Here is a 9,112-nt window from a genome sequence, read left to right as displayed (position 1 = left end):
ATCCTCCTGAGTCTGCAGATTATGTGTTTGGACAGAGCACACCATCTGCCAAGCCATCCCAATTTACCAAGTACCCCACTATTACTTGTTGGACAAGGCTCACTTGTGTGGCTCTGTGATTTGGACTGGGAAGCAGAGAATAAGACTTGCATAACCTAAGGGCCACTAAAGCTTGCCCTTCTCCCAGGGCCCCCATGAGGGGTTTGATGGCCGCTCAGCTCTCATCTGTGTACCCCTAAGCCAGGAGAAGAACTGGACCAGGGGTTACAGAAATATTATAGAAATGACTATTGCCTACCATCTCAGAGGTACGTGTGGTGTAGATAGAAATCTGCCTTCCTGGTACCCACCTGCCGACTCTCTGATGGAGGCTGAGCCCATCTGAACCCCAGCTTTTCTCATCCTGGTACCCCCTGCCGACTCTCTGATGGAGGCTGATCCCATCTGAACCCCAGCTTTTCTCATCCTGGTACCCCCTGCCGACTCTCTGATGGAGGCTGAGCCCATCTGAACCCCAGCTTTTCTCATTCTGGTACCCACCTGCCGACTCTCTGATGGAGGCTGATCCCATCTGAACCCCAGCTTTTCTCATCCTGGTACCCCCTGCCGACTCTCTGATGGAGGCTGATCCCATCTGAACCCCAGCTTTTCTCATCCTGGTACCCACCTGCCAACTCTCTGATGGAGGCTGATCCCATCTGAACCCCAGCTTTTCTCATTCTGGTACCCCCTGCCGACTCTCTGATGGAGGCTGAGCCCATCTGAACCCCAGCTTTTCTCATTCTGGTACCCCCTGCCGACTCTCTGATGGAGGCTGATCCCATCTGAACCCCAGCTCTTCTCATCCTGGTACCCACCTGCCGACTCTCTGATGGAGGCTGATCCCATCTGAACCCCAGCTCTTCTCATCCTGGTACCCACCTGCCGACTCTCTGATGGAGGCTGATCCCATCTGAACCCCAGCTTTTCTCATTCTGGTACCCACCTGCCGACTCTCTGATGGAGGCTGATCCCATCTGAACCCCAGCTTTTCTCATCCTGGTACCCACCTGCCGACTCTCTGATGGAGGCTGATCCCATCTGAACCCCAGCTTTTCTCATCCTGGTACCCCCTGCCGACTCTCTGATGGAGGCTGATCCCATCTGAACCCCAGCTTTTCTCATCCTGGTACCCCCTGCCGACTCTCTGATGGAGGCTGATCCCATCTGAACCCCAGCTTTTCTCATCCTGGTACCCCCTGCCGACTCTCTGATGGAGGCTGATCCCATCTGAACCCCAGCTTTTCTCATCCTGGTACCCCCTGCCGACTCTCTGATGGAGGCTGAGCCCATCTGAACCCCAGCTTTTCTCATTCTGGTACCCACCTGCCAACTCTCTGATGGAGGCTGATCCCATCTGAACCCCAGCTTTTCTCATTCTGGTACCCACCTGCCAACTCTCTGATGGAGGCTGAGCCCATCTGAACCCCAGCTTTTCTCATCCTGGTACCCCCTGCCGACTCTCTGATGGAGGCTGATCCCATCTGAACCCCAGCTTTTCTCATCCTGGTACCCCCTGCCGACTCTCTGATGGAGGCTGATCCCATCTGAACCCCAGCTTTTCTCATCCTGGTACCCCCTGCCGACTCTCTGATGGAGGCTGAGCCCATCTGAACCCCAGCTTTTCTCATCCTGGTACCCCCTGCCGACTCTCTGATGGAGGCTGAGCCCATCTGAACCCCAGCTTTTCTCATTCTGGTACCCACCTGCCAACTCTCTGATGGAGGCTGATCCCATCTGAACCCCAGCTTTTCTCATCCTGGTACCCCCTGCCGACTCTCTGATGGAGGCTGATCCCATCTGAACCCCGGCTTTTCTCATTCTGGTACCCACCTGCCGACTCTCTGATGGAGGCTGATCCCATCTGAACCCCAGCTTTTCTCATCCTGGTACCCCCCTGCCGACTCTCTGATGGAGGCTGAGCCCATCTGAACCCCAGCTTTTCTCATCCTGGTACCCCCTGCCGACTCTCTGATGGAGGCTGATCCCATCTGAACCCCAGCTTTTCTCATCCTGGTACCCGCCTGCCGACTCTCTCCTCCATCTCTGCTGGATCCTTTTAAGGGAACTAGCAGCCTATTGGTGGGCTGCTGGTGACACCCTCTGACTCAGCCCTTTCCTGCACCACCTTTCTCAAACTAGGTGCTGGGGAACATGGGAGATATAGTTCTGATAGAGTAGCCATCTTAACCTCCTTCTTCAGACTGTCCCTGACTTATACTTAAAGTCTGTTTTCTGCGCAGAGACCAATACCAATTTCACTATATTATCACAGTCATAAAAATTAAGTCTCTAAGGGGCCCCAAATGACTCACTTGCCTAGGGCCCCACCAACTGTGAGGCTAGTAAGCCACCACTGGTAGAGGGAGTCTACTGGCATCAGTAATAGAATGAGCATATGGCAAATCTGTTTATATATTACCTATTATACATAGTTATGCTATTTTCTGAACGACTTATTTATTCTTTTCCCTGCTAAATATATATACGGTATATATGCTACCATCTGTACATAGTCCAACACACATATGTTAATGCTATTCTCTTAACAGTTTATATTTACTCACTGACTGTTGTATTTAATCACACTCCTGTTAACTATATATCATAACAATTGTTCCATGTAAACGTTACTGTTTCTTGTAAACCGATACGATGTGCAAACAGTTATCGGTATATAAAAGCTCTTAAATAAATCGAGTTTGAATTTGTTCAGAGTTGTTTACCCAATCAAGATCCCAACATACTTTAGCAAAGCTAGGGTACTTCAGAAACATTCATACAGTCATCTCCGGCATGGGTCTGGATGGAAAGCATGGCTACCATTTCTGGAATCTCATCTGAAAGGCAGTCTCCTAAAATGAGAGGTGGTTAACCTGAGGCACGGGGAGAAGAAATGACCTTTCCAAGGTCACATATTGGAACTTATGGACACACAGGATTTGATGAAGTTCATGATCTCCCCTGACATACAGCTCATTACTCCAGCTACTGTACTGTCTCTCTGCCCTTCAGTCAGTGTGATGAGCTCCCTCTACTGACTGGAGGTCAGAGCAGCAGTGAAAAAGTTAATCTAGGCTCTGTCCGTCAAAGAGCTCCTTATTCCTGTCTGTAGTACTGTATGGCTGAGTTTTACCAGCCATGCTGGTCCTGGAGAAAAAATGGATTCGTTACAGATGGTGAAAGCTTTTATTCATCCAATTGTCCGAGGTACATGAATTTTGAAGACCTCACAGGTCCCTTCTTCAAATACTTTCAGCCCATGAGCATTTTTGGATAATCCCTAGGGATACATTTCCTCAGAATATACCTAAAAGTCCAGCAAATTGATTGCTTAGTTCCCAGCACAATATCTGGGCCTGGATTGACCTCTTCTGTGTCCCCAGGTGCAGCAGTCTCCCTCTAAAGATGTGCGGAGATGAAAGTGGAAGCTCCTGCTCCACCCTGGCGGCACTTTTCCCAGCAGTGCTGTCTCTTCGGACCAGCCGCCACCTTAAAGTCATGGAGGTTGCTTCACAGTGAGTCTATTTTACTACTAGCCTGCAAACTCCTGTCCCTTGGAGGGTGAGTTTAACGGGACCTCACTGATCAGAGAGAGGAAGAGGCGGCCTTTTCAGCCTGGCACCACTAGGCAGCGATCTGTACTGTTTAGAGGGAAATACATGGCCGACAACAACCCTTCCTGGTCCTAAGGGAAAGGCTGCCCTGGACCCAATGTGATGATACACAGTGCCAGAAACCTCCTTCCTTAGGTAAGCGGCATGTTCCCGTTAGGCTCAGTGTGCTAATCACAGCGTTACTAGCTATTTCAAAAGCCAGTGCGCTCTCCTTTCATTCTGTACACTCACAGATGCTGTATTTATAGATAGGGCCCATGGATCTGTGAAACACAACCACCTGCTGTACAGAACAGTGTGAGAGACGAACCTGCCATGCTGAAAAATGTCACCTTTTTTTTTTTGTCATTCTTTCCCACTGCTCACCCAAGAACGTCTACTGCGTGCGTCGTGTACTCGGTCTATTTTAAAACACAATGCTCTGACATCTCCACTGCCAACTTTCCAAGTCAAGTCCTTTGCATGCAATGCACCCGTTCAGCCAAGGCGAGTCCCCCACACCTTTTAAAGGAATTATATGAAGCGAGTGAGGTTGCCTGAACAGTTATTTCAGCCCCATTTGTCGAATACTTTCTGATTCATGAAGGCCCCAAGTACTCATTACGAGAGACAGGTGGTGCATGCTTTGGAGTTTTTCCAGTATGTTCCATGAATAATTAACTTGTTGCATCATGAGATCCTGTGTGGGCCATTATTACGGCTTTCCAATGTCATGAACAATGCACTGTGTTCTGTTCAAAAGAACCATGAAACTACCCCGCAGCAGGCAGCCTCGAGGGCCGATCCTAGCACTATTTCAAGCAAATAGGCAGCAGATACGACGATTAGTGCAAATTAGCATTTTGACAGCGATGTGGCTTCCTATTCTGCATCCTTATAACCTTCAGCCTTAAATTACAGTAGAGGCACTTTTCTGGTTGCCAGAACGTCCCTGTCTGTGCAGGTCTATGGACCCCACACTCTTGGTTAGAACCCACCAGTATAACTACAAGTAATCACAAGCAGTCCTGCTTTCATCCCATAGCATGTAGGGAGCTGCAGTTCTGATTTCACCAAGTCAAAGGTCACACAGACGTTCTGGGATAGAAGCACCTGTTCAGTCACTCAGCTTTATGAGTGGGACATCGGTGGCTTGTGGGAGGTATCGGCCCACCGTTACAGCCCTGCAGTGGGACCCAAGCAAGAAGAGATTTTGGGAATTCCTAATAGCAGCGATCCAAGTGGAGGGAGGCCAGTTTCGGACATTTGATTGCGTGAACAAGTCGTTTCTTTACTTGAATAGGTGCACATTTGGTTTACAGTAACCTGGTGAGGAGGAGCAAGGATTTCAACCAAATCAACCCTGGGATTTCATTTTCCCATCTTCCTTCCTCTGAAATTCATTGCAGTATTTTGTCTCATTTCTCCTGGACACCGTCATGGGTTTTCGCAATGCATCTGCGTGGATAATATTAGATTCTCTTTCACTGTACTGCATTCTTATCTTTACTCTTCTAGGCCTGGAGGGCCTCTGTGTAAAAAAAAGAAAGAAAAAAAAGCAAAACAGAAAATAAAAAAACAACTCAAAATAAAAGCAATTAAAAATAAACTCTCTAGTTCCAGAAATAGAAACGGATACAAAGACTGTCTGCCTTCCTTATTTACCCTCTAGGAAGCTCTCCATGCTCCATTAGTTTTTTTGAATCTTCCTATCCTAAAGCTGGAAAGGCAGAAACAAAAGAACTGGAGCCAGCATGTGTTTATTTATTTATTTAAGTCACTTCCCGCTGTTTGATTTTTGCTCAGTCACCAAAGCCCAGGGCAGGTTACAAGATAAGGCTCAACCTAAAAATAATAGATAAATACATTAGAAGCTGATTAAAAAAATGAATCGGTAGATAAGGAGAGCAGAGCTGGGAAGGATGAGAAGCAAAACCGGGGGCTTGTCTGCTCTGATGAGAGAGTGCTCGTCCAGCTAGAGCCAGTGGCTGGGAACCAGGAGACACGAGTTCAGGTCCTGGCACAGAGGCTTCCAGAAGTCAGGTGGGCACAGGGACTTACAGAGTAGGCAAAGCCCCTCAGAGCGGCCTATCAACTTACCGAGCCCTTTTTGAAGACGATTTCATTTTTTTGTGGCATTCTGCTGTGTTAAAAGGACGAGGCTGGTGTTGCCAGAGGTGAGGCCCTCTTGGGTAGGATGGGAGAATGGAGTTGTTCTATGGCAGCAACGCTAAGAGATGACGCCGGGTCGCCAGGGACTGGCTGAGCCTCTTTGTATAAGAGAAGCAAAGTGAAAGCCAGGACAGGTTGGTCGGTCCCTGAGGACCAGGTGCCATCTGCTAACCCTACATGAGGGTTTCTCCCACTGTGACCAGCGTTGGAAAAGAAATTGAGACACTGACTGGCTCCGGATTTTTAAGACGGATTGCTCCAGCCCTCGCTTTACCTCATTGCATGCTGGGACTTGTAGTTCTGATTTCCCTACGAACAGGAAGACTGGGGGTAATGCTGGAAATCAATCAGCCTGTCCTGAAAATCTGGAGCCAGATGGTTAAAATGAGAGCTATGAGGGCTCCACCTTGCAGGGAAGAGATACTGGGTCAGATGTGATAAAAGGGTTTTATTTTCTTATTGCAGCTCTGTGGGAGAAATGGAGAGGGCATGTGGCCAACCCAAGGTGAAGCCTCCCAGCGCGTGCATCATCGTCTCGCAGACCCAGGGCAGCCAGCAGCGCTGACGCAAGCCCGGAGCCTGGATCGCTCCTCCCACCATTACTTCCATGAACTCTTTCCAGATGGCCTGTGGTGTGAGCATTTCCCAAGGGTTCCTGCTGCTGAAAGAACGGAAGGGGAGAGGGTGAAAGGGGTGTAGACAAGCAGTTGGGATGGGGGTGAAGTGAAGTGCAGCCGGCATTATTCAGTCTCCACATTCCAGAGCACATGTGGCAGGGATCTGCAGAAGTGAATCTCACATTCTCTGCTTCTGGGAACAAAAAAAAGTCTTTAGCACCGGGGGACGCAGGTGCCTTCAGCTCTGTTGTGTTGGGCTGGAGAGGGGACTAACGTTACCGGGGTTTGTCTGGGGGCTCAAGGCTGCAGATCTCTCCCTCTGAACACTGGCACATGAAAGACCCACGGGGGCTCATCGGCGTCACTAGTTGCCTCCTTTCTGGCCTCAGGGAGGGGGTCCATCTGGCTCCTGGACATCACCAGAGACATAAACACCCGACCCATGGTCAACCCCTCCCTGCGAAACACTCCCAGATTCCAGGCATCTGGACACCTCAGCAGTCTCTCTGGCATCGGGATGTGGTGCCAGCCCTGGTTTCCAGAATCCCAGACCAATGGCCTCGGGGGGTCCTGTCAAACCCTAGCTCCGGCGGCATTGGGGAGAATCATCCATTAACATTTTCAGAGGAAGCAGTTTACAAAACGCCTCCCTCGCTGACCTCCCTTCCTCGGCTCTGCCCTGTTCCCAGGGATGCTGCTTCCTGCTGGGCCTCGGCCAGGGTGGAACGGGGCAGGATTTCCCCATGGTCAGCACCACGCAAAGAGTTTTCCTCTCTTCCTGCTTCCCTACTGCTTGAGGAGCGAGGTGCCGAGCAGTCAGGACTGGCCAGAGGACAGGCTCCAGGCTGGACTCTGGTGCAAATCTTTATACATTGTCAAGCAATAACAAAGGAAACAGTTATAGCTGGTCTGAGCGCCTCAACAAAACAATTGTAACTTAGGGTTCCTGTTCTCCAGGCTTGGGTCTCTCTCCCTGGGGCCTCCTTCATCCCTCTGGCCTTATCCCCGGCTTGCAGCGCTGCAACCTATGGCAGGCTCCCTCGCTGGCTTCAGACTTAAGGAGGACCGGTACAGATAGCTGCCCCCAGCCCTTTAAGGTGGTCTAAGGGAGTTCCTTACATGCTCCCTCACAAGGAGGCCATTTAATCCCAGCTCTGAGGGAGTGCTATGTGGTGCGGGTGGAGGCACTGGTGGCTCTGGGTGGAGTTTCCTTGTCTATGAAAGATTAAACATTTCCGAGTTTCTCGGTTTGATTTTGTTCATAGTAGCACGATATAACACCTTAAACATCACTCCCTGAACAAAACAAGTGCTGGGGGCTGCGGGCTGTATTGTATTTAGAAGGCCCTGTCACAGGTCCGAAGTAAGGAGGAGGGGATTTTTTTTTGGGGGGGGGGGGGGAGAGGGTTGGACAGAGAGAGTCATCATGGCCCTAGTAGATCCCTGGAAATCTCTCTCTCCAAAGATGCACGTACACAGCCCAGAACCGGGTTGAGAACCAGGGTTCAAACCCTGCTTTTCCACCGAAGCTCCTTGAAACCTTGTGCAAGTCACTTGTATCGCCTCATGACCTACTTAGACTGTAAGCTCTTTGGTATAGGGACCTATCGCCATTGTCCGGTGCTGCATATATCCAGTGCTATAAAAATGCTAAGTATTAACAGCTATTGTTTTGTTACTGATTCTCATGACTTCTCTGGGCCATGTGCCAGATCAGTCTATACAAGCTGGTCCAGCCCTGACTTTCTGAGACCCCCCCTTTCTGAAACCTGTAATCCTGCTTCCCAACTAGGAAAAGTCTCATATAATGAACTGGAAAAGACTTTAAAGGAATCTAGGACTAGGTCAGTCTTTCCAAGGTGACCCCACTAGGGCCCTGAATGTTTTCATGGAAACTTATTCCCTGGAAGAGATGCCTGGGGCACCAGGAGATTCGGAAGGCATCAAGGTAACAACAGTAAAACCAGCTCCCCAGAGATTTATGTATTTATTTGCACTCCTGCCCTGCAAAGCCTTGTTAAAAAGACAAGGCCAAGGTATCAAGGCTCAGTGTGAAGGCAGTGATAATTCTGTCTACCCAGCCAGAGCTATCACAGGTTCTATCTTCCCATTGACATTGAAAGCGCGCTGTACATCAAAGAGTCAGCACCAAGCTGGAAATGGCTGGACTTCTGCAGCCTTCACATGTCTGAGCAGTAAATGATCGGGGTCCTTGCTTCTGCTGGGCACTGTCTGGGTATCTCCCCACTTATATTGTATTAAAATGTCATTAGGCATAGCTGGGGTTTGGGGGGAAGGAAAGTGAGCTTGGTCATGATTGTGAGCTGCGCGTGCAGCCTCGATGGAGACGTTTCTCGAAAAAGCCTTTTCCTCCAACCCCTGCTCCCCAAACAGCTCTTCCCCCCCCCCCCCCCCCGGCTCATGGAGCACAGGGCAAGGCCCCTTGTTACAACAGAGTGAGCTCCTGGGAGTCCTCTGGATGCTCATCAGCCACGGGGAGCAGAGCCCGCCCATCCAGGACAGGCTGAAAGGTCAAGAACTTTGCCCCTAACAGAACGTTACCCGTACCAGGAGGTAAATCCTAATAAAACTGGCGACATCATCCATCACTCGGGCGGCTCTGCAGCACACGATGGAGCAGCACTAGGCTTCGGTGGCAGTGCCGCCTGCTGCCGGGTGGGATATCTG

This window comes from Rhinatrema bivittatum, chromosome 14, assembly GCF_901001135.1.
Source record: "Rhinatrema bivittatum chromosome 14, aRhiBiv1.1, whole genome shotgun sequence".
Taxonomy (NCBI): Eukaryota; Metazoa; Chordata; class Amphibia; order Gymnophiona; family Rhinatrematidae; genus Rhinatrema; species Rhinatrema bivittatum.
This window is presented reverse-complemented; position numbering follows the sequence as displayed.